The sequence below is a fragment of the Triticum aestivum genome, chromosome 1D, assembly GCF_018294505.1.
Source record: "Triticum aestivum cultivar Chinese Spring chromosome 1D, IWGSC CS RefSeq v2.1, whole genome shotgun sequence".
Classification (NCBI taxonomy): domain Eukaryota; kingdom Viridiplantae; phylum Streptophyta; class Magnoliopsida; order Poales; family Poaceae; genus Triticum; species Triticum aestivum.
Window position 1 is genome coordinate 119,327,252 of NC_057796.1, and position 26,952 is coordinate 119,354,203.

The window sequence follows — 26,952 nt, forward strand, 5'->3', positions numbered from 1 at the left end:
TATATCATAACAGTAGCTCAACTCATAAAACTTCTCATGATCAAGTAACAAGCTATTCACATGTTAAAGTGTAGATCATAAACTTTCTTGAAACTAACAAACCATGCTCTTAGTAATCAAACAATTGCAATTCATCTTATTTCGGGAAGGGCCTACGTAAGAGCTTTGATTCAGCAAACTCCACATACTCAACTATCATTTAATCTTTCACAATTGCTAACACTCACGTGATATTTATGGGTTCAAAGTTTTAATCGGACACATAGAAAGATAGGGGTTTATAGTTTCGCCTCCCAACCTTTTACCTCAAGGGCAATGTCAACAATAATACTTTATAAAAACCTACATCCAAGTGGATATATATATCTGGATCGCTCCAACACAAAGTGCTTGCCAAAGGAAAAAAGTGTAAAAAGGAAAGGTGATGATCACCATGACTCTTGTATAAGGGTAGAAGATAAAAGTAAAAGATAGGCCCTTCACAGAGGGAAGCATAGGTTGTCATGCGCTTTTATGGTTGAATGCACAAAATCTTAATGCAAAAGAACGTCACTTTATATTGTCGCTTGTGATAAAGACCTTTATTATGCAGTCCGTCGCTTTTATTTCTTCCCTATCACAAGTTCGTATAAAGCTTATTTTCTTCGCACTAATAGATCATACATATTTAGAGAGCAATTTTTATTGCATGCACCGATGACAACTTACTTGAAGGATCTTACTCGATCCATAGGTAGGTATGGTGGAATCTCATGGCAAAACTGGGTTAAGGAACGTTTGGAAGCACAAGTAGTATCTCTACTTGGTGCAAGGAATTTGGCTAGCATGAGAGGGAAAGGAAAGCTCAACATGTTGGATGATCCAAGGCAATATAACATTTCGGATATAGGAAAACATAACCCGTTAAGTTGTCTTCCTTGTCCAACATCAACCTTTTAGCATGTCATATTTTAATGAGTGCTCACAGTTACAAAAGATGTCCAAGATAGTGTATTTATATGTGAAATCTCTCTTCCTTTAATATTCTTTCATGAATTGTTCAAGTGACCAATTATGTGTTTGCTAACTTACAATAAATTTACCACCTATACTTATTATGTGTGAAGTCATTACTCCCCATGGTATAAGCATATGAAACATATATAAATTCAGATTTATGATATTCAATTCATTCAACCATTTAATAATAGGATATATGTGAAGCACATGAGTAAATGACAAACTGCTCCAAAAAGATATAAGTGAAGAACACTGAGTAGCCAAATAATTAACTAGCCATGGGAGGATTCTTTTTCATTCAAGATTTCAGATCCAATGATTTTATTCAAACAGCAAGTAAAATTGAAAATACGCTCCAAGCAAAACACATATCATGTGTCGAATAAAAATATAGCTCCGGGTAAGGTATACCGATAGTTTTCAAGACGAAAGAGGGGATGCCTTCCGGGGCATCCCCAACCTTAGGCGCTTGAGTCTTCCTTGAATATTACCTTGGGGTGCCTTGGGAATCCCCAAGCTTAGGGTCTTTCCACTCCTTATTCTCCTCATGTCGATATCTCCCCCAAAGCTTGAAAACTTCAATCACACAAAACTTAGCGGAACTTCGTGAGATAGGTTAGTATGATAAAGAGTAAACCATTCACTTTGGTACTGTCAAAGACAAGGTTCATAATTGTTGTCACACAATGCCTACTGTACCATATCATTTCTACAATTTATATTGAGAAATATAAGCCGTAGAAACTAGAAAACAAGCAAACTATGCAATGAAAACAGAATCTGTCAGAAACAGAACAGTCTGTAATGATCTGAACTGCAACCATACTTCTGCTACTCCAAACATTATGAAATAAATTGGTGGACGTGAGGAATTTTTCTATTAATCTTCTGCAAAAAGAATCAACTCAAAAGCACTCTTCTGTAAATAAATGACAGTTAATCTCGTGAGCACAAAGTTTTCTGTTTTTTACAGCAAGATTACATTAACTTTCACCCAAGTCTTCCCAAAGGTCTTACTTGGCACTTTACTGAAACAAAAGCTATAAAACATGATTACTACAGTAGCTTAATCATGTAAACACACAAAAATAGTAAGGGTAAATATTGGGTTGTCTCCCAACAAGCGCTTTTCTTTAATGCCTTTTAGCTAGGCATGATGATTTCAATGATGCTCACATACAAGATAAGAATTGAAACATAAAGAGAGCATCATGAAGAATATGACTAGAACATTTAAATCTAACCCACTTCCTACGCCTAGGGATTTTGTGAGGACATAATTTATAGGAACAAGAATCAACTAGCATAGGAAGGAAAAACAAGTATAACTTCAAAACTTTAAGCACATAGAGAGGAAACTTGATATTATTGCAACTCCTACAAGCATGTATTCCTCCCTCATAATAATTTTCAGTAGCATCATGAATGACTTCAACAATATAACCATCACATAAATCATTATTTTCATGATCTACAAGCATGGAAATTTTACTACTCTCCACATAAGCAAAATTCTTCTCATTCGGAATAGTGGGAGCAAACTCTTCCAAATCCACTTTCATAAATATCACACAAAGATTCAACACCCTCCAAAATAGTGGGATCACTAATTCCTAAAGTTGACACTCTTCCAAACCCGTTTTAGATGATAGTATTATTCATACTCCAAGAGATATAAGTGAAGTTCATGGAGCATTCTACAATTAATATAGACGAACCAATATCTAAGCTCTAAATATATAAGTGAAGCACACGAAGCATTCTATAAAACCATACTCAAAAGATTTAAGTGAAGCACAAAGAGAAATTCTATAAGATCATACTTAAAAGATATAAGCGAAGCACATGAAGTATTCTATAAATCAATGAAGGGCCATCTCATACTAGCATGGTTCTTAAAGGAAAAACAAAAACACAAAGGACACAAATCATGTGAACAAAACAAAAACCGTGGTATACCGATAATTGTTGAAGAAGAAAGATGGGATGCCAACCGGGGCATCCCCAAGCATAGATGCTTGAGTATCCTTGAAATATTTACTTGTGGTGCCTTGGGCATCCCCAAGCTTGAACTCTTGTCTCTCTTTATTCTTCTCATATTGATAGCTCCTCGATCTTCTAACACTTCATCCACACAAACCTTTAACAAAAACTTTGTGAGAACCGTTATTATAATAAAGCAAATCACTACCTTTAGGTACTGTTGCAAACTTATTCCAATTTCATATTAGAACTATATCTACTGTATTCCAACTTCACCATGGTTCATACCCCCCGATACTACCCATAGATTCATCAAAATAAGCGAACAACACATAGAAAACAGAATCTGTCAAAAACAGGACAGTCTGTAGTAATCTGGAAGTTTAGTATACTTCTGTAAATCCAAAAATTCTAAAAAATATGAAAATTTAAAGAAATTGTACAGAAGTAATGTGCAAAAAGTTTCAGATCCATTTAACTTTCCTGTAAAAATGTAAATTCACGTGCTACAGCCAAAGTTTCTGTTTTTGTACTGCATAAAGTAAACAAGCAATCTAATCATCCTAAAACCAAAGCTTGGCACATTATTTTTATAATACAATGGATATATACAAGGGGATAATTATTTTTAGAGAAGCTTCCATGAAATTTGTTACATTGTTTCCATGGGCATGAACACAAGTGTTCAAGGTCGACCCTCACTTCTCCAATGCATAACCTTCCAATCACTTCTCTTATTGAAAAACTTTTTAGGCATGAGAGGCAAGTAAATTTTTGTATTTTCATTCTTTAAAAAAATATGTTTCACCCAAAACTAAACAGAAACAAAAAGGAAAAACAAAATCTACTTAGTGAAGAAAGCAAACAAGCATACACGAAAATATCAACCCCACGCTATTGCTCCCCGGCAACGGCGCCAGAAAAGAGCTTGATAATCCCCAAGTGCAGGGAGTCATCGTAGAAATTCCCAATGGTGGAAGTGATAAGTATGGAGTGTCAAACCCACAAGGAGCTAAAGGTAAGATCAATATTCTCTCAAGTCCTATCTGCCACTGTTACGACTCTACGTACACCGAACGTTTGCTTCCAACTAGAAACGTGAAATAAAACTACGTTGTGGGTATGAGGAGGATAACTTTGGATGATATCGGAAAGCTAAAACATAAAAGTAGGTGCTGTTATCATAAAGTTAGAATATATTACTAAATATTATAAATAGCGAGTGTGGAATAATAATGGGTCGGTGTGCGGAATTATCCCAGACAATTGTTAACAAGACCGATAGTCGTCATTGCAATTTCATATGAGGGAGAGGCATAAGCTAACATACTTTCTCTTCTTGGATCATATGCACTTATGATTGGAACTCTAGCAAGCATCTGCAACTACTAAAGATCATTAAGGTAAAACCCAACCATAGCATTAACATATCAAGTCCCGTTTACCCCATACGCAACAACCCCCTTACTCGGGTTTATGCTTCTGTCACTCAAGCAACCCACTATAAGCGAATCATGAACGTATTCCAACACCCTACAGCGGGAATCCCTCATGCTTGCGCGACATGGAGGGCACAATAGGTCATCACCAAAATAAAACATACAACTCATACCAATCTAGATCATCAATCAACCCAAAGACAAAGGATATCTACTCAAAACATCATAGGATGGAAACACATCATTGGATCATAATATGTGGCATAAAGCACCATGTTCAAGTAGGGATTACAGCGGGGTGCGGGAGAGTAGACCGCGTAAGAGTGATGAGGATGGTGATGATGATGGTGATGTTGATGAAGACGATCACCGCGGCGATGATTCCCCTCCCGATGGCACTCCGACGCCACCGAGAGAGAGGAGGAGAGGTTCTCCCCTTGTGCTTCCTCCTCCATGGCCTCCCCCCTAGATGGGAGAGGTTCTCCCTCTGGTCCTTGGCCTTCATGGCGATGATAGCCCCTCCGGGAGCCTCCTCCATGGCCTCCAGTGATGATGGCCCCCTCCGGCAGGGTGCCAGAGAGGGCCTAGATTGATTTCTCGTGGCTACAGAGGCTTGCGGCGGTGGAACTTCTGATCTAGGTTATTTTTTGGAGGTTTGGGCATTTATAGGGGAGGTTGGCGTCGAGAACAAATCAGGGGGCCCCATGGGAAGTCCACGAGGCACAGGGGCGCGCCACGGGGGGTGGGTGCGCCGTCCACCCTTGTGGAGCCCACGGGACTCCCCTCCAGTATCTCTTTGTTCCATTATTTTTTATATTTTCTAGAAAAATTCTCCGTTGATTTTCAGCGCATTCCGAGAACTTTTATTTCTGCACAAAAAAACACCATGGTAGTTCTGCTGAAAACAGCGTCAGTCCAGGTTAGTTCTAATCAAATCATACCAAAATAATATAAAACAATAGTAAACATGGCGTGAATACTTCATAAATTATAGATACGTTGGAGACGTATCAATGTGCATTTGGCTTGTAGATACAAGTGCCGGCGGTGTCTCTGATCTCATCGTCATGGTTGACAAACAGCAGATCTATTGAAGCAGGATGCTGTGGGAGCTCTCGAGTTTGTCTTCGGACACGCGGAACTGCAAGCAAGTCCAGATAGTCATAGTCTTTGTGGAGGCCCTTCTTGGCTAGATCCTTGCGAGAGTAATGCCTTCTCAACAAGGTCCACGATCTCTTCCTTGCATCCTTCTCATGCAGAAGAATTTGCCGAGTATGATTATGAAGCAGATTCAGTTCAACCAGTAATTCCATCTTTTCCTTTCGATCCATTCTGATATGCCTTTCCAGAGTCTGCTATGTGCGAACGCTAATCTCATAGAGTGATGGATTTTCCTCTCGATGAACTTCAATATTGGCTTCTTTAACCTTCGGTACATTCTCAGATGCAGAAGCAGTTGCAGTAGTATCAACAGGTTCCTTCCCTTTCCTATATTCCTTCACGATGTGCAGAGTGTCACGCACAGGTGGCATGAATACCTTCGGTACATAGGCCCAGAAGAATTTTTCATTAGTGAGCTGATCGATGGCATACATGATCCAAGGATCATAGGGCTTCAATGGCCGAGGGCTATCTGCAGCACATGCCAAATTCTGAATGAAAAGGTCAAGAATGTCGAATTTAATTCCCTGAGATATCGACACCAGAGCATTTCCCACGATGCCTTTGATGGAGTTGGGCATGTTAGTTGGCGTAATGGTATTGCACAGAATGTGGAATAGCAGTTTGTTGTCGTAGGCCAACTTCTTAGGGTCAACTTCAATGCATTCATCCCCCACCATCGTGGGATCCATCAGGATATGGAGTTGTTCATCAGACAATTCCCAGAAATGCAGTCTGTGTTCTGTGTCATTTTCAAATTCACATTGATTCAAATTTATCAGGGCCAGAAAGTGATATGCTGAACATTTGATTCTCTCTCTCTCTGCCAGTTATCCATTCAAGCGTCCATGTTGAAGTATTTTTCATCTGCCCCGTGATGTACAACATGGCATAGAACTGAAGGATAATCTCTTTGTTCCATCCATGATTGAATCGCATAAATCCCTTCAGAAGAGCATGTTCAATATGGTCAAGAGTATTGTGGAAGCAGGGCATTCCTTCGAGCTTGGCGAAGTTCAGTATCTTGTGATTGAAAATCTTGTGCTTGCCGAACAAGATTCGAGCATAATAGATTGCCTGTTCCTCCGTCCAAAACCTCGGACACAAAGATGTTCTTTCTCCTCCATAGGGGCTCATCCCAAAGAATGCAAGCTTCGATGAGTGAAGTTGTTCATTGGAAGCTGGGCCATTGGGGCCATACTTAGAAGAAAATAGCAGGAATGATTCCTGAGGATTTTTTTGATAAACGTCTTCACTAATTTCCATCGGTTGAACATCATCAGCTGCAGACACATTCTCATCAGAGAGCTGCACTGAAGCATGAGGTATCATAATCTTTTATGAGGCAGACGGCATGGGATCACTGGACTGACTATTGTTTTCCTTCGCTGGAACTCCTTCAGCAGCTTTCTTAGATTCAGGCACAAGGGCCTTATCTTTCGGTGACACAACAACTGGTGGTGGCACAGAAACATCTTGAGACTCAAGTGTCTCAGCTTGTTCTCTTTTAGACTGCCGCGACAGCACTGGTGGTACAACCTGGTGGGACATAATTGGTGGTGCAACTTCTTCATCTTTCTCCCCATGGGCCATGGGCTCTTCAAACTTCTTTTCTTCCTATTCTAGCGGTGAAGCCAAAGAACCAGGAGCAGGATCAACCTCCATAAGGGGAGGTGCGCCAGATGAGGAGACCATAGGAGCAGTACCTTGGGCAGCAATTTGCTCCCCCTCAACCTTCTCTCCCTCCTTTGTGGATCCGAAGGGTTTAGCTCGAATATTCTTCACTGGCGACAGGACTTGCTTGTCGGATTACGAGTTCCGGCAAAACCCTTTAGGTTTGAACTCTGGGGTGCGCACGAAGATCTTGCCCCCCCTAGATCACGCTCTCACCACGATCTCAAAGCCTAGCTCGTCGAATCTGAGGAACAAGGGTCACAAGAGTTTATACTGGTTCGGGCCACCGATGTGGTGTAATACCCTACTCCAGTGTGGTGTGGTGGATTGCCTTGTAGGCTGGGATGAACAAGTACAAGGGAAGAACTACCTCCTGATGAGAGGTGTTCTTGAGCTCGGTGAGCTTGTGTGTGTGTGGATGGAATGGATCTAATCCAAGATGAGTTGCCTTCTACGGTGGTGGCTTGTCCTATTTATAGAGGCCCGGGTCCTCTTCCCAAATATTAGGCGGGAAGGGATCCCACAACGGCCAATTTGAAGGGGGACAGCTAGTACATGCTATCCTGACAAAAGGTGGTCTTCGCCTGCCAAAGGCTCTGGTGGTGACGCCATCGTGGGCTCCGCAATGACCTCCATCCTACCGTCCTGCTGGTCTTGGTCTCGTTGCACCGATATGGAAACCTTTGCCTGACGCCTCGGGACTCCTCGCGTGCGCCTGCTCCTTTAGCACGAAAGAGGAAACCAGTACTCTGCCCCGCTAGCGCCCACCTGGCGCCCGCCTGGCCTTGGTCGTCACGGGAACCTCACGAGGTGCCCCTCGCCTTGATCTCTGTGCTCCTCATGAGCCAGCCTAGTGAGGCTGCCCCTGAGGAGGTCTTGTGTCGCCCGCCTCGCGAGGCTTGGCCCCTCGTGAGGGTCTTGAGTGTTTGCTGGCGAAGATGGACCGTACCAGGCCGCTAGTGGAGCCACGCCGTGGGGCGCAGGCAGGTAAGTCTGGGGACCCCCGTTCCCAGAACGCCGACAGTAGCCCCCGGGCCCAAGGCGCGCTCGGACTTGGCTTCGGGGCGAAGCCAAGGGGCAAGTGCGGAGTGCCTCGGGCCCCAACAGCCTGCGGCCTTGATTGACGCGTGGCGACTGACGGGACATGGGCGCCTCCGCTTCCCCACGCTGCCTCAGCAACTGCCCGACTAACAAAACGCTGGCGCGGGCCGCGCTGCCTTCATTGCTCCCCTTCGTCTTGCTCCAGATCCCCTTCCTTGCTCCTCGCTCCCAAAGACTCCAGATCCACCCAAATCCTCCTTTGAGCCTGCCGCCAATGGCGCCCAACAAAGCTCGGGCCGCCCCTCCGCCATCCTGGTACGAGCCTGCGCTGAAAGCGCCAAGCGTCTCGGAGAAGAACCTTGCCGCCATGCTCCTGATGACGGCGGAGGGCGATGAGAAGAGGAAAACCGCACTCCGGGCTAGCTCCGCCGAGCCAGAGGCCTCGGGTAGCACCTTCTATCCCTTCTTCATGTGCAACATCGTCGCGGGGTTGGTTCCCCCCTTCTCCGACTTCTTCTATTCCGTCCTCAGTCATTACAAGCTTCACGCCCTCCATCTTCCTCCCAATTCCATCCTCCTTCTGTCGATCTTCGCCTTCTATTGCGAGGCGTACGTTGGGGTGATGCTGTCCGTGGCGCTGCTGCGCCACTTCTTCTATCTCCGGATAAAAGACGGTCCCTGCTCGGGGTGTGCCAACTTCGTTGCAGCCAACAAGACCAACGCGATCTCGAAGGCCGGGAAGAAGGCCGAGGGCTTCAGGAGCAAGTGGGTCCTGATAGATGCCAAGTGCTCTCAACCCCGGCTGGTGCTGCCGACGGAGATGCCCACGTATCATGACGGGTGGTTCCGCGTGAAGCTCACCGACCCTCGGGCGGAGTTGGTGCTGGAGAGGATGACCGCCGACCTTAAGCCTGATGACCCAAAGGCGGCGAAGCTGATGGGGGCCGTGATCGTCAAGGAGTTCATGGCATAGTGCGTGGCTCCCCTCCAGGCGCGCTCGCGCCCCTTGTGGAAGCTCGGGGGCGAAGGAGACGACCTCCTCCTGCGTCCGCAGGCCCTGTCTGATGTGGAGCTAGGCACGGCCCTTCGCTCCTTGCTTGGGGACGACCAGGGGTACCCGCCGGACGCCTTCGTTCCCTTGTACCGCCGCCCGGATGGAGCGAAGATTGCCGACGCCATGCCTGTCTTCGATGGGTGTGGTCTTGTGCCGCCGGCGCCCTCTAAGGCCCCGGCGGTGACGGTTCCGGTGGTGGTGTCTTCCGACGATTCAGGCGAGGAGGAGGAGCAGGACTCTGCGGCCACCCCAGAGGGGTCTAGCGAGACCTCCCCTCTGCGCATGGCCAATCTCCTCCGCACCTTGCCTGACGACGACGACGCTGACGACCACCCAGCGAGGGAAGTCCTGCCCCCTGCTGGGGTCACTACGACGTCCAGGGTCTCCCCCTCGAGGAAGCCGCCACCCAGTGTCCCGACAAAGAGCAGATCGGCGTTGATCTCTCGGGGTGACGCCTCCTCCATGTCGCCGCCCGGAGTCCCCGTGGCCTCGCCGACTACCGGGACACGCGCGTCAGCGCCCCAGGCCGCGAGGCTCCCGAGCTCCGCACTTCTGAAGAGGCGGCGGGACTACGCTGCCGTGGACCAGTGAGTATCCTGCCCTGACCTTACCCTTGCTCCTGCTTCCGTTGCGGCTTCCTGATGCTTCCTCCTTGTGCTGCTAGGCCGACGTCGTCATTGAAGAAGAAGAAGGAGGGGGAGGCCACATCCTCGGGGACCCAGCAACCTCGCATAGCCGCACCTCCTCCGGCGCTAAAGGGCGGCGACGGCGCCCGCACCTCTCCGGCCCGGTCTTCCTCGCGAGGCCCAGAGGAGCGTCTCGAGGGGAGAGGGACCCCTGATGCTACGTCAGCCCCTGAGTTGTTTGTCCCCAGCTCGCTAGCCAAGGCCCCGCAGGCTCCGGAGCTCCTGGCTGCTTCTTCCGCCGCCGTCAACCTGCAGGTCTTGGCGACGACGCTGCCTCCTTCTTCTGTTGCTCCGCCAGTTCGTGATCCTTCTGCCTCGCCTGACGCCCTAGAACATGCCCTTTCTGCGCTGACCCGGCTACGGGGTGATCTTCAAACCGCCAACCATCGGTTGGTGGCCGGGCGCGTGGAGCTGATCTCTGGCTGGTTGCACTCCGATGCATCCGTCCGGGCGGCGCTGAGCCAGGTGATACGTCTCCAACGTATCTATAATTTATGAAGTATTCATGCTATTATATTCTCTGTTTTGGATGTTTATGGGCTTTACTAAAAAACTTTTATATTATTTTTGGGACTAACCTATTAACCGTAGGCCCAGCCCAAATTGCTGTTTTCTTGCCTATTTCAGCGTTTCGAAGAAAAGGAATATCAAATGGAGTCCAAACGGAATGAAACCTTCGGCAGAGTTATTTTTGGAACGGAAGCAATCCAGGAGACTTGGAGTAGACGGCAGGGAAGCTTCGAGGAAGCCACGAGGCAGGGAGGCGCGCCCCACACCCTCGTGGGCCCCTCGTGGCTCCCCTGACCGACTTCTTTCGCCTATATATGTCCATATACCCTAAAAACATCAGGGAACAGAATAGATCGGGAGTTCCGCTACCGCAAGCCTCTGTAGCCACCAAAAACCAATCGGGACCCTATTCCGGCACCTTGTCGGAGGGGGGAACCCCTCTCCGGTGGCCATCTTCATCATCCCGGCACTCTCCATGACGAGGAGGGAGTAGTTCACCCTCGGGGCTGAGGGTACGTACCAGTAGCTATGTGTTTGATCTCTCTCTCTCTGGTGTTCTTGAGGTGATACGATCTTGATGTATCGCGAGCTTTGCTATTATAGTTGGATCTTATGATGTTTCTCCCCCTCTACTCTCTTGTAATGGATTGAGTTTTCCCTTTGAAGTTATCTTATCGGATTGAGTCTTTAAGGATTTGAGAACACTTGATGTATGTCTTGCATGTGCTTATCTGTGGTGACAATGGGATATCACGTGATCCACTTGATGTATATTTTGGTGATCAACTTGCGAGTTCCGTGAACTTATGCATAGGGGTTGGCACACGTTTTCGTCTTGACTCTCTGGTAGAAACTTTGGGGCACTCTTTGAAGTTCTTTGTGTTGGTTGAATAGATGAATCTGAGATTGTGTGATGCATATCGTATAATCATACCCACGGATACTTGAGGTGACATTGGAGTATCTAGGTGACATTAGGGTTTGGGTTGATTTGTGTCTTAAGGTGTTATTCTAGTACGAACTCTATGATAGATTGAACGGAAAGAATAGCTTCGTGTTATTTTACTACGGACTCTTGAATAGATCGATCAGAAACAATAACTTTGAGGTGGTTTCATACCCTACAATAATCTCTTCGTTTGTTCTCCGCTATTAGTGACTTTGGAGTGACTCTTTGTTGCATGTTGAGGGATAGTTATATGATCCGGTTATGTTATTATTGTTAAGAGAACTTGCACTAGTGAAAGTATGAACCCTAGGCCTTGTTCCTTGGCATTGCAATACCGTTTACGCTCACTTTTATCGCTTGTTACCTTGCTGTTTTTATAAATTCAGATTACAAATACCTATATCTACCATCCATATTGCACTTGTATCAGCATCTCTTCGCCGAACTAGTGCACCTATACAATTTACGATTGTATTGGGTGTGTTGGGGACACAAGAGACTCTTTGTTATTTGGTTGAAGGATTGTTTGAGAGAGACCATCTTCGACCTACGCCTCCCACGGATTGATAAACCTTAGGTCATGTAACATCCCAAATTTTCAATTTGGAATGTTATACATTAGATCATCATTGCATAGCATATTTTATTGCATTTTGGCAAATCCTCGAAAATCCTAAGCAACTCAAGGACCCTCAGAGAGAGTTGGGGATTTTCCCGGTTTCATATTTTATTTTTATCAAATAATGAAACGAGGATTTTTGGTTTAATTTATTTTCCCTCCGAAAAATATTTCATATTAAAATATATGAGAGGAGAAAATATGACTTCTCCAAAATAATTGAAATATTGGAGGAAAAATATTAAAATCAAATATTTGATTTTATTCGGATTTTATTTGCAATTTTATTTGCATTAGAAAATTTGCACGTTTTCAAAACTACATTTTGGGCCAAGAAAATGTTCATCCCGTTCTAATTATTTCAATTAGATGGTGAAAATTTATTTTGGCATTTTTAGATTTTTATTTATTTTTCTAGGATTTTTTTTAGGTTCGGCAGAATTAATTTTTTTAAAAAAAATCCCGATCGCGCCGACTGGGCCGAAGCCCACCCGACGGCCCAGCGCACCGCCCGAGCCGTCTCCCTCCCGGAGACCTAGCTCCCGCCGCCGCTCGAGTCTCGGTCGGGGACGCCGCCGCCGCCTTACCCCTCCCCCACGGCACCCCCCTCCTATATATCCCCGCCCGACCCCGCCGCCTCCCTCACCCCGTTCCCCGCCTCGACCGAAGCCGCCGACGCCGGAGAAGCCCGACGCCGGAGCCGAGTCGCCGCCGCCGAAGGAGCTCGCCGCCCGGAGCCCGAACCCCGCCGCCCGCCTCCCCGAGCCCCGCCGCACCCCGAGCCTCGCCGGAGCCCGTCCCGAGCCCCGCCGGAGTTGCCCCGACGAGGTAGCCGCAGCCGCCGCCGACCGTCCAGTTTTTTTTTCAAAACCGCCTCGGTTTATTTTTTTTCGAAACCCTAGGTTTTTTTGATCGGTTTATTTTTTCGGTTTAGTTAGTTAGTGAACGTTCGCCGATCCGTTCGTTTTAACGAACGTGTTCGTCGAATAGTCGCAGTTAACGAACGTCCGTTCGTTTAACTGTTCATCAGTTTTATTTTTCGTCGGATTATCCGCGATTTTCCGAGATCGCGATTTCTGATCTGTTTTTCGTTTTAGTTTATCTTTTCGCTCGTTTATCGGAATCAGGCGATTCAAGTGCCTAGAGTTTCGTCTCGAAATTCTCTTTCCGTCTAACCTACTCAAACAAGTTTTTGCTACTGTAAAATTTGACTTAGATCCAGATTAGTAAACGAAGCTTGTTTCTTTCGCCGTTTGACTTTCGTTGCGTCGTTTTATTTGATTCTTTTTGCAAACCGGAGTTTTTAAGTTGAACTTTCTGGTTAGTTCTTTATTTGAGTTTTACCTGTGCATTAGATGAGTGCTTATTGTATGCGTGTGTGTTTGCGATAGAGTACCCGGAGTGCGCCGCTTGCTACTTCGAATCTCTAGGTTTCACAGATCATCGGCAAGGCAAGTAACACTTTGATCATACCTCTTTTACTACCCAGTTTTATTGCATTAGATCAACCCTCAAACATTGCATGGTTAGGATCTAATTAAACTGTGGGAATTGGGAAGTAGTTGAGGTAGTACCTATCACCTGTTTTTTTATCAAACCCTTGGGAGTTACTTCTACGTTCGCTCATATTGCTATGCTATGCTAGTAGACGTGGATTGGGTTTGAGTGTTACCATGACAGATGTGAGATTGTTAATCAATGGTTAACCTTAAGGTGGCAACTAAAACTCACATCTGGGTGGATTGAGGTACCTGGGTATTCCAGGATTGCCTGTTTTTCTTTTGGACCGCCACCCAGGTTCAAAGGGATCATGAGATTATTCATGCTAGAAACTTCCGTGTGCAGCCACAAGCTATTATGGGCTCTAGCATAGTTGAGTAGGTTACATGATCTCTTGAAGAGGTGGGCTAGCAGATGTAGGGGAAAGTAGGTGTAACTGTCCACCCGGAGTAAAGAGTTATTGTTTCTGAAAGACTGTGTCTCGGTCATCCGTTTCTCAAACATCATGTAGTGCGAGAATCAAGCGGAGGCGATCGAGTCTTGTGGGGAAAAGTGCACAAACCTCTACAGAGTGTATAAACTAATCATGGTTAGCCGTGTCCCCGGTTATGGACATCTTGAGTATCTAGTATCTGGATTATCATGTGAATCTCATCATGTTACTTTAATTAATTTTGTTGGGTTAATGATGATACTTAATTGGGATTGAGAATGCTGTCAACCATTCTCAATGTTTAACAACCACCATGATAGTTAAATAAAAAATTTATTCCTTTGCTGTAGGGAAAAATTGGCTTTTCGCAAAACTGTAACCATAGAGCCTTCTACCAGCCATATATGCATGTAGTATAACATTATTTTGTTCATTACTCTCTATGTGTTACATTGCCAGCATATTCCATGTGCTGACCCGTTTTTGGGCTGCAACGTTTCATGTTGCAGACTTTTCAGACGACGAGTAAGATGCCTTAGGTCGTGGTCTTATACTCAGTGATGCCGTTGGAGTTGATGGAGTCACTTATCTTCCAAGTCTTCCGCTGTTATCGTATTTAGATGGCCTTAAGCCATATTTACATACTTATTTCTCTCTTGAGATACTCGATGTAATAAGTGTGTGATTGCTACTCTGTTATAAATCCTCCAAGTACTCTGCGTGTCAGCATTACTGATCCAGGGATGACACTGGTGCACAGCAGCACAGACTGTTTGAGGTCTGGTCGCTACAAAGGTGGTATCAGAGCACACGCTGACTGTAGGACACGACCACTAAGCTTAAACCCTAGAACACTACTCTCTTCTCATTTCGGACTCCTCTCCACTTTCTACTCTTTTAGGAATGGCGGATGCAAGGAACAAGTTCATGCAACCGGATGAAGATACACCTTTTGGACGACACTTGAAGGAAGTCACTAAGTACCTGAACATCGGAATACCAAGCTTCACCAGGACTTACAACGCCACACTACCCGAAGAGGAGCGCTGGAAGATTCAAGTGCAAGTTCCAGGAAGGACATTTACGCCAGTCACTGAGCCTATAGAGTTTTCCTTTGAAGCACCAACCTGGAGTTTAGGGAAGAGCATGGCAGCCCACATTTCTATGGGACGCATTGGAGAAGTCTACCACAGGGAGCTTAAGGATACTATTTATCAGATTTGTGGATGCCGGGATGAGCAATGGGAGATGATCAGCACCAAGAAGGATGGATCAATTGCAGCTTTCATCCAGGAGCAAAACCAACACATTCGTCGCCAGGAGAACCAGATGTGCGCAGACATGATAGATCTGAAGAAGGCATTGACCAATGTCACGGAGTTGGAGGAAGAACTCAAGGCTACACGCGAGGATTATATGGAGGAAATCGTCGCACTAGTGAGGAAGAACGACGACCTGATAAAGAAGATCGGAGTATTCATGGGAGACCTAGCACCAGGAGGAGGAGATGACGATTCTACTTGCCCGGATAACTACATCATCATCGACGACACCGACTCGGACCCCAGTGAAGATGACTTTGTTGATGAAGCTGGAGCAGATATCATGGAGTCTTCGACTGATCAAAATTTCTAGTAGACCACCATATCAGTAGTAGTATTCCCCATGTATATAGTATAGTCCGAGCACTTTGTAACGATAGTTAGATCGATTGTATGCCTTGTTTGATTGAGTGATATTGATTGTGTTTGTCTCATGAGCATATGGGTAGTGTTTTCTCTCTAGACCTCATTCTATTCTAAATTCTCATCTTTTCTAAACCTATCAGATGCCTCCGAGACGCGACACCGGATTTGTTTTCCCACCGGAGATCACTCAGTTGATTCAGCAGCAGAATGCCCTGATGCAAGTGTTAGTACAGAACCAAGGAAACAACAACAACAACCCACCACCACCACCTGTTGATCACTTAGCCCGTTTCTTGAGGTTGAATCCCCTTGATATGTATGAATGGATTTGTGGATAAGTTTAAGTTGCCCACCAAAGTTCTCAGAACACCTATGTTAGTAACCTCGCCAGGAGCAGAGTATATGGCAAGCCAAGGATGTTTTCAGATGCCATTGGCCATAGGTAGGCATGTTTTCCCCTCAGACCTAATATTTTTGGAGTCGCAAGGATTGGATGTGATATTAGGCATGGATTGGTTATCGATGTATGGAGGAAACATCGATTGCGCCAGTAAGACGATTTTGCTTACCACCCTAGAAGGAAGAAGGATTAAGTATGTATCCCGGCATGTGCCGAAGAGGACTCAAGTAAATTCCTTATCAGGAGTTATACAGGAGGAAGTACCAGTGGTGAAGGATTACCCGGATGTATTTCCAGAAGAGTTGCCAGGCATGCCACCAGATAGAGACATAGAGTTTTTGATTGAACTTTTGCCAGGCACAGGACTGATATCTAAGAGACCGTGCAGGATGCCCGCTAAGGATTTGGAGGAAATTAAGAAGCAGATTAAGGAGTTACTGGATAAAGGCTATATTCGCCCAAGTTCTTCACCTTGGGGGTCACCCATACTTCTAGTGGAGAAGAAAGATGGATCGTTGAGGATGGTTGTTGATTATCGAGGATTGAATGAAGTGACCATCAAAAATAAGTACCCACTGCCGATGATCAATGATTTGTTTGACCGATTACAAGGAGCTAAGGTATTTTCCAAGATCGATCTACGATCAGGATACCATCAGTTGAAGATTTGAGAGCAGGATATACCTAAGACGGCTTTTACCACCAGGTATGGGCTATATGAGTATACCGTTATGTCATTTGGTCTGACTAACGCACCTGCCTATTTCATGAACCTGATGAACAAAGTGTTTATGGAGTTTTTGGATAAGTTCGTCGTAGTGTTCATTGATGACATTTTAGTCTACTCCAAGAACGAAGAGGAGCATAAGGAGCATTTGCGTTTGGTACTTGAGAAGCTCAGAGAACATCAGTTATACGCCAAGTTCAGCAAATGTGAGTTTTGGTTGAAGGAAGTTGGATTCCTCGGACATATTATATCCGGAGAAGGAATAGCAGTAGACCCCACCAAAGTCGACACTGTGACAAACTGGGAATCACCCGCATCAGTTGGAGAGATCCGGAGTTTTCTTGGACTTGCAGGATACTACCGGAGGTTCATTGAGAATTTCTCGAGGATTGCTAAGCCCATGACAGAGCTGTTAAAGAAGGACACCAAATTCAATTGGACTAAGGAATGTGAAGCTAGTTTCCAAGAGTTGAAGAAACGTTTGGTTACATCACCAGTGCTGATTCTGCCAGATCAACGCAAGGATTATGAAGTATATTGCGACGCTTCACGTCGAGGACTTGGAGCAGTGCTAATGCAGGAGGGAAGAGTTGTTTCATATGCTTCACGACAACTTAAACCCCATGAGAAGAATTATGCCACCCATGATTTGGAGTTAGCAGCCGTAGTACATGCGTTGAAGACATGGAGACATTTTCTCATCGGAAATCACTGTGAGGTGTACACGGATCACAAGAGTTTGAAGTACATTTTCACGCAAAAGGAGTTGAATCTCAGGCAAAGGAGATGGTTGGAGCTCATTAAGGATTATGATATGAGATTGCATTATCACCCCGGGAAGGCTAACGTAGTAGCAGATGCGTTGAGCCGCAAGAGCCATGTCAACACACTCATGACCGGAGAGTTACCGAAATTATTAGCCGAGGATCTTCGCGAGCTATGTTTGGAGATAGTTCCAAGAGGCTATTTAGCAACGTTGGAGATTCAGTCTACCTTGATGGAAAAGATCAGGGAAGCTCAGAAGACAGACAAGGAGATTGACGAGATAAAGGAAAGGATGAGCAAAGGAAAAGCCAAGGGATTTCGTGAGGATGAGCACGATACCTTATGGTTTGAGGACCGCGTTTATGTGCCCAATGATCCGGAGATCAGGAAGTTGATCTTGCAAGAGGCCCATGATTCACCGTATTCGATTCACCCAGGAAATACCAAGATGTATTTGGATTTGAAGGATACTTTCTGGTGGACCGGAATGAAGAAGGATATTGCAGAGTATGTAGCAGTTTGTGATGTATGTCAGAGAGTGAAGGCAGAGCATCAGAAGCCAGCAGGATTGCTACAGCCATTGCCGATACCCGAATGGAAATGGGATAAACTAGGCATGGATTTTATCACGGGATTGCCCAGGACTCGTTCAGGCTATGACTCAATATGGGTTGTAGTCGATCGTTTGACGAAAGTAGCTCATTTCATCCCAGTGAAGACCACTTACACCAGTGCTAAGTTGGCAAAGATATACATGACCAGGATCGTATGTCTGCATGGAGTTCCGAGGACCATTGTATCAGATAGAGGAACCCAGTTTACTTCAAAGTTTTGGAATCAGTTACATGAAACTTTGGGTACCAGGCTAGAGTTCAGTACAGCCTTTCATCCACAGACAGACGGACAGACCGAGAGAGTCAATCAGATTTTGGAAGATATGCTGAGAGCTTGTGCGCTAGATTATGGATCTAGTTGGGACGACAATTTGCCGTATGCAGAGTTTTCTTACAACAACAGTTATCAAACCAGTTTGAAGATGGCCCCTTTCGAAGCTTTATACGGAAGGAGGTGTAGAACACCATTGTTATGGGACGAAGTTGGAGACCGCCAGTTGTTTGGACCAGATTTGATTAAAGAGTCTGAACGGAAAGTGAAGTTGATTCGCGATAGGCTCAAGGTAGCCCAATCCAGGCAGAAGAGTTATGCGGATTCTAAACGCAAGGAGACAGTTCACGAAGTCGGAGACAGAGTTTATCTTCGTGTATCACCACTTAGAGGAGTGAAGCGCTTTGGAGTTAAAGGAAAGTTAGCGCCACGTTTTGTAGGACCATACAAAATTTTGGAGCGTATGGGAGAAGTTGCTTACAAACTGGAATTGCCTGAAGGATTGTCAGGAGTTCATGATGTATTTCACGTTTCCCAGTTGAAGAAGTGCCACGCAGAGATGGCTGAGATACCACTGAGAGATACGGTGCCATTGGAAGCGATTCAGTTGGATAGTGACTTGACCTATGAGGAGAAACCAGTTAAGATTCTTGAGTATGCCAGCCGAGTCACCCGCAGCAAGGTTATCAAGTTTTGCAAAGTTCAGTGGAGTCACCATACCGAGGACGAAGCCACCTGGGAGCGAGAGGAAGATCTACGGAAGAACCACTCTCACCTATTTCCTAGCCAACCCGAATCTCGAGGGCGAGATTCATCTTAAGGGGGTAGGTTTGTAACATCCCAAATTTTCAATTTGGAATGTTATACATTAGATCATCATTGCATAGCATATTTTATTGCATTTTGGCAAATCCTCGAAAATCCTAAGCAACTCAAGGACCCTCGGAGAGAGTTGGGGTTTTTCCGGGTTTTCATATTTGATTTTTATCAAATAATGAAACGAGGATTTTTTGGTTTAATTTATTTTTCCTTCGAAAAATATTTCATATTAAAATATATGAGAGGAGAAAATATGACTTCTCCAAAATAATTGAAATATTGGAGGAAAATATTAAAATCAAATATTTGATTTTATTCGGATTTTATTTGCATTAGAAAAATTGCATGTTTTCAAAACTACATTTTTGGGCCAAGAAAATGTTCATCCCGTTCTAATTATTTCAATTAGACGGCGAAAATTTATTTTGGCATTTTTAGATTTTTATTTATTTTTCTAGGATTTTTTTTAGGTTCGGCGGAATTAATTTAAAAAAACCCGAGCACGCCGACTGGGCCGAAGCCCAGCCACCGGCCCAGCCCACCGCCCGAGCCGTCTCCCTCCCGGAGACCTAGCTCCCGCCGCCGCCCGAGTCCCGGTCGGGGACGACGCCGCCTTACCCCTCCCCCACGGCACCCCCTCCTATATATCCCCGCCCGACCCCGCCGCCTCCCTCACCCCGTTCCCCGCCTCGACCGAAGCCGCCGACGCCGGAGAAGCCCGACGCCAGAGCCGAGTCGCCGCCGCCGAAGGAGCTCGCCGCCCGGAACCCGAACGCCGCCGCCCGCCGCCCCCCGACGTCACCCGTTGCCTCCCCGAGCCCCACCGCCCCTCACCGCACCCCGAGCCCCGCCGGAGCCCGTCCCGAGCCCCGCCGGAGTTGCCCCGACGAGGTAGCCACAGCCGCCGCCGACCGTCCGTTTTTTTTTTTTCAAAACCGCCTCGGTTTATTTTTTTTCGAAACCCTAGGTTTATTTTTTTATCGATTTATTTTTTTCGGTTTAGTTAGTTAGTGAACGTTCGCCGATCTGTTCGTTTTAACGAACGTGTTCGTCGGATAGTCGCAGTTATCGAATGTCCGTTCGTTTAACTGTTCGTCAGTTTTATTTTTCGTCGGATTATCCACGATTTTCCGAGATCGCGATTTCTGATCTGTTTTTTTGTTTTAGTTTATCTTTTCGCTCGTTTATCGGAATCAGGCGATTCAAGCGCCTAGAGTTTCGTCTCGAAATTCTCTTTCCGTCTAACCTACTCAAACAAGTTTTTGCTACTGTAAAATTTGACTTAGATCCAGATTAGTAAACGAAGCTTGTTTCTTTCGCCGTTTGACTTTTGTTGCTTCATTTGATTTGATTCTTTTTGCAAACCGGAGTTCTTAAGTTGAACTTTCTGGTTAGTTCTTTATTTGAGTTTTACCTGTGCATTAGATGAGTGCTTATTGTATGCTTGTTTGTTTGCGATAGAGTACCCGGAGGGCGCCGCTTGCTACTCCGAATCTCTAGGTTTCATGGATCATCAGCAAGGCAAGTAACACTTTGATCATACCTCTTTTACTACCCAGTTTTATTGCATTAGATCAACCCTCAAACATTGCATGGTTAGGATCTAATTAAACTGTGGGAATTGGGAAGTAGTTGAGGTAGTACCTATCACCTGTTTTTTTATCAAACCCTTGGGAGTTACTTCTACGTTCGCTCATATTGCTATGCTATGCTATGCTAGTAGACATGGATTGGGTTTGAGTGTTACCATGACAGATGTGAGATTGTTAATCAATGGTTAACCTTAAGGTGGCAACTAAAACTCACATCTGGGTGGATTGAGGTACCTGGGTATTCCAGGATTGCCTGTTTTTCTTTTGGACCGCCACCCAGGTTCAAAGGGATCATGAGATTATTCATGCTAGAAACTTCCGTGTGCAGCCACAAGCTATTATGGGCTCTAGCATAGTTGAGTAGGTTACATGATCTCTTGAAGAGGTGGGCTAGCAGATGTAGGGGAAAGTAGGTGTAACTGTCCACCCGGAGTAAAGAGTTATTGTTTCTGAAAGACTGTGTCTCGGTCATCCGTTTCTCAAACATCATGTAGTGCGAGAATCAAGCGGAGGCGATCGAGTCTTGTGGGGAAAAGTGCACAAACCTCTGCAGAGTGTATAAACTAATCATGGTTAGCCGTGTCCCCGGTTATGGACATCTTGAGTATCTAGTATCTGGATTATCATGTGAATCTCATCATGTTACTTTAATTAATTTTGTTGGGTTAATGATGATACTTAATTGGGATTGAGAATGCTGTCAACCATTCTCAATGTTTAACAACCACCATGATAGTTAAATAAAATTTATTCCTTTGCTGTAGGGAAAAATTGGCTTTTCGCAAAACTGTAACCATAGAGCCTTCTACCAGCCATATATGCATGTAGTATAGCATTATTTTGTTCATTACTCTCTATGTGTTACATTGCCAGCATATTCCATGTGCTGACCCGTTTTCGGGCTGCAACGTTTCATGTTGCAGACTTTTCAGACGACGAGTAAGGTGCCTTAGGTCGTGGTCTTATACTCAGTGATGCCGTTGGAGTTGATGGACTCACTTATCTTCCAAGTCTTCCGCTGTTATCGTATTTAGATGGCCTTGAGCCATATTTGTCATACTTATTTCTCTCTTGAGATACTCGATGTAATAAGTGTGTGATTGCTACTCTGTTATAAATCCTCCAAGTACTGTGCGTGTCAGCATTACTGATCCAGGGATGACACTGGTGCACAGCAGCACAGACTGTTTGAGGTCTGGTCGCTACAGGTCATCCACTTGAGGGAAACTTGCTACTGTCCTACAAACCTCTGCACTTGGAGGCCCAACAACGTCTAGAAGAAGAAGGTTGGGTAGTAGACATCAAGCAGTTTCAGGCACCGTTGCCGAGGAGGTGAGTGCTTGAAGGTATATCTTTAGATCTTGCAATCGAATCTTTTTGTTTCTTGTTTTATCACTAGTTTATTCTATAAAATAAAACTACAAAAAAATGGAATTAAGGGTGCCTCATATGCTTCATCTTTTTAATGTCTTTCGTGAAAATGATGGAAAGGAAAATTGTGCTCAAGTACTAGAAGAAGAATTACATATAATTCTTGGCATAAAATATGTGAATGATGAGCATGATTGCAATGTTGTTAGTATGAATTCTTTGAATACGCATGATGCTAATGATATGCAAAGCCACAAGCTTGGGGATGCTATGTTTGATGAAGATGATATGTTTTGTCCCCCAAGTTATGATGAGCAAATTTATTATGATGATATCATGCCTCCTATTTATGATGATTATATTGATGAAAGTGGATTTGGAGAGGTCATGACTTTATTTAGTGATGAATCCACTATTTCGGAAGAGGTTCCAATTGATTATGAGAACAAAGTTGCTATCTATGATGATTATTGTGATGACCTGTATGATATAAAGAATAAAGATAACCATGAAACTGGTCATCATGATTTTAATTTTCAATTGGATTATGCTTCACATGATAGTTATTTTGTTGAGTTTGCTCCCACTACTATTCATGAGAAGAAATTTTCTTATGTAGAGAGTAATAAAAATTCTATGCTTGTAGATCATGAAAAGAATGCTTTATGTGATGGTTATATTGTTGAATTATTTCATGATGCTACTGAAAATTATTATGAGGGAGGAACATATGCTTGTAGGAATTGCAATAATATCAAGTTTCCTCTCTATGTGCTTAAAGTTTTGAAGTTATGCTTGTTTTGCCTTCCTATGCTAGTTGATTATTGTTCCCATAAGTTGTTGGCTCACAAAATCCCTATGCATAGGAAGTGGGTTAGACTTAAATGTGCTAGTCATATCTTCATGATGCTCTCTTTATGTTTCAATTCTTATCTTTTAGGTGAGCATCATTGAAATCATCATGCCTAGCTAGGGGCGTTAAACGTTAGCGCTTGTTGGGAGGCAACCCAATTTTATTTTTGTCCTTTACTTTTTTCTCCTGTTAAGTAATAAATAATTCATCTAGCCTCTGGTTAGATGTGGTTTCATCTTTTAACTAGTGTTTGTGCCAAGTAAGACCTATAGGATCTTCTTAGATGATAATTATTTGATCTTGCTAAAAAAACAGAAACTTTCTGCTCACGGAAACAATTGTTAAAAATCACCAGAAAGTGATAAAATACTGATTCCAATTGCAGTAGATCAATAAGCAACTTATCTAGGTCTTCCTAATTTGGCAGAATTTTTGGAGTTCCAGAAGTATACGTTTGATACAGATTACTACAGACTGTTCTGTTTTTGACAGATTCTGTTTTCAGTGTGTTGTTTGCTTATTTTGATGAATCTATGAGTAGTATCGGAGGGTATGAACCATAGAGAAGTTGGAATACGGTAGATATTACACCAATATGAATTTAGAGTGAGTTCACAACAGTACCTAAGTGGTGGTTTTATTTCCTTATACTAACGGAGCTTACGAGTTTTCTGTTGAGTTTTGTGTTGTGAAGTTTTCAAGTTTTGGGTAAATATTCGATGGACTATGGAATAAGGAGTGGCAAGAGCCTAATCTTGGGGATTACCAAGGCACCCCAAGGCAATATTCAAGGACAAACAAGAGCCTAAGCTTGGGGATGCCCCGGAAGGCATCCCCTCTTTCGTCTTCGTTCATCGGTAACTTTACTTGGAGCTACATTTTTATTCACCACATAATATGTGTTTTGCTTGGAGCGTCAATTTATTTGTTAGGATTTGCTTGCTGTTATCTAGAACAATGTTTTGCATCTTTTATTTCCATAGAAGTGGCATTGATAGCCTTTACTATGCTTATTTTACAAGTCTACATGTTGCTGTTTGAAAACAGAAAGTTTACCGCTGTTGCAAAAATTCCCTAGAAAAGTCAGAATGTTATAAAATGTTGAAAACTTTTTCATAATAAGCTCTGATAAATTTACTACAGTGGGAATTTTCTTTCATAATTTTTGGAGCTAGGGAAGTATGGATCTTGCTGCATTCTTTACAGACTGTCCTGTTTCGGCAGATTGCCGCTATGTCTGCATTGTTTGCATATGTTTGCTTCTTTAATGATTCTATTTGAGGATAGGACTATTAAATATGCAGAGGCATTTAGTATGCAATGTTGAATAATAATTTTAGTGATTTGTTACAGTAGAAAATGATAAGGTTTTTGCATTGGTTTATACTAACATATCTCACGAGTTCTTGTTGAGTTTGGTGTGGATGAAGCTTTCGAGATTTAGGAAACCGTGATATGAGAGGAATTAAGGAGACACAAAAGCTAGAGCTTGGGGATGCCAAGGCATCCCAAGATAATATTTCAATAAGTCTCAGGCGTCTAAGCTTGGGGATGCCCTGGTTGGCATCTCACCTTTCTTCTTCGACAACTATCGGTTGGTATCGGATGATCCTAAGTTTTTTGCTTCTTCACGTGATGTTTGCTATTCTTAGAATGTCATTTTATTTTGTTTTGCTTGCTGTTTGAATAAAATATCAAGATCTGAAATTATTAAATGGGAGAGTCTTCACATAGCTAAATAATTATTTAACTACTCATTGATCTTCACTTATATCTTTTTGGAGTAGTTTGTCATTTACTCGTGTGCTTCACTTATATCCTATGAGTAAATAGTTGAATGATTTGAATATCATAAATATGAAATTATATATGTTTTATATGCTTATCCCATGGGGAGTAATGACTTCACATATAAGAAGTAGAGGTGGTAAATTTATTGAAGGTTAGCAAACATTGTATTGGTCACTTGAACAATTCATGAAAAAATATTGAGGGAAGAAGGATTTCACATATAAATATACTATCTTGGACATCTTTTGTAACTGTGAGCACTCATTAAAATATGACATGCTAAAAGGTTGATGTTGGACAAGGAAGGCAACGTAATGGGTTATATTTTCTTATATCCGAAATAAAGTATATTGTCATGGATCATTCAACATGCTGAGCTTGCCTTTCCCCCTCACGCTAGCCAAATTCTTTGCACCAAGTAGAGATACTACTTGTGCTCCCAAACATCCCTTAAACCAGTATTGCCATGAGAGTCCACCATACCTACCTATGGATTGAGTAAGATCCTTCAAGTAAGTTGTCATCGGTGCATGCAATAAAAATTGCTCTCTAAATATGTATGATCTATTAGTGTGGAGAAAATAAGCTTTATACGATCTTGTGATGTGGAAGCAATAAAAGCGACGGACAGCATAATAAAGGTCCTTATCACAAGTGGCAATATAAAGTGACGTTCTTTCGCATTAAGATTTTGTGCATCCAACTATAAAAGCGCATGACAACCTTTGCTTCCCTCTGCGAAGGGCCTATCTTTTATTCTTGTTTTATACCTTATGCATGAGTCATGGTGATCTTCACCTTTCCTTTTTACATTTTATCCTTTGGCAAGCACATTGTGTTGGAAAGATCCTGATATATATATATATATATATATATATATATATATATATATATATATATCCAATTGGATGTAAGGCATCATGGACTATTATTGTTGACATTACCCTTGAGGTAAAAGGTTGGGGAGGCAAATCTATAAGCCCCTATCATTCTCTGTGTTTGATTAAAACTTTGAACCCATAAATATCGCGTAAGTGTTAGCAATTGTGAAAGACTAAATGATAGTTGAGTATGTGAAGTTTGCTGAATCAAAGCTCTGACATAGACTCTTCCTGAAAATAAGATGAATTGTAATTGTTTGATGCCTAATAACACAGTTTGTTAGTTTTCAAGAAAGTTTATGATCTATACTTTAACATGTGAACAGTTTGTTACTTGATCATGAAAAGTTTTATGAGATGAGCTACTGTTATAGCAAAAGATGATGCTAGAAAAGGTGATTGAAATTATCATTGATCAAACTTGTGCACCTGCTAACATTCACACTTCATAAATTATTTCTTTTATCATTTACCTACTCGAGGACGAGCAGGAATTAAGCTTGGGGATGCTGATACGTCTCCAACGTATCTATAATTTATGAAGTATTCATGATATTATATTCTCTGTTTTGGATGTTTATGGGCTTTACTAAAACACTTTTATATTATTTTTGGGACTAACCTATTAACCGAAGGCCCAGCCCAAATTGCTGTTTTCTTGCCTATTTCAGTGTTTCAAAGAAAAGGAATATCAAACGGAGTCCAAGCGGAATGAAACCTTCGGGAGAGTTATTTATGGAACGAAAGCAATCCAGGAGACTTTGAGTAGACGTCAGGGAAGCTTCAAGGAAGCCACGAGGCAAGGAGGCGCGCCCCCACCCTCGTGGGCCCCTCGTGGCTCCCCTGGCCGACTTCTTTCGCCTATATATGTCCATATACCCTAAAAACATCGGGGAACAGAATAGATCGGGAGTTCCGCCGCCGCAAGCCTTTGTAGCCACCAAAAACCAATCGGGACCCTGTTCCGGCACCTTGCCGGAGGGGGGAACCCCTCTCCGGTGGCCATCTTCATCATCCCGGCGCTCTCCATGATGAGGAGGGAGTAGTTCACCCTCGGGGCTGAGGGTATGTACTAGTAGCTATGTGTTTGATCTCTCTCTCATGTTCTTGAGGTGATACGATCTTGATGTAT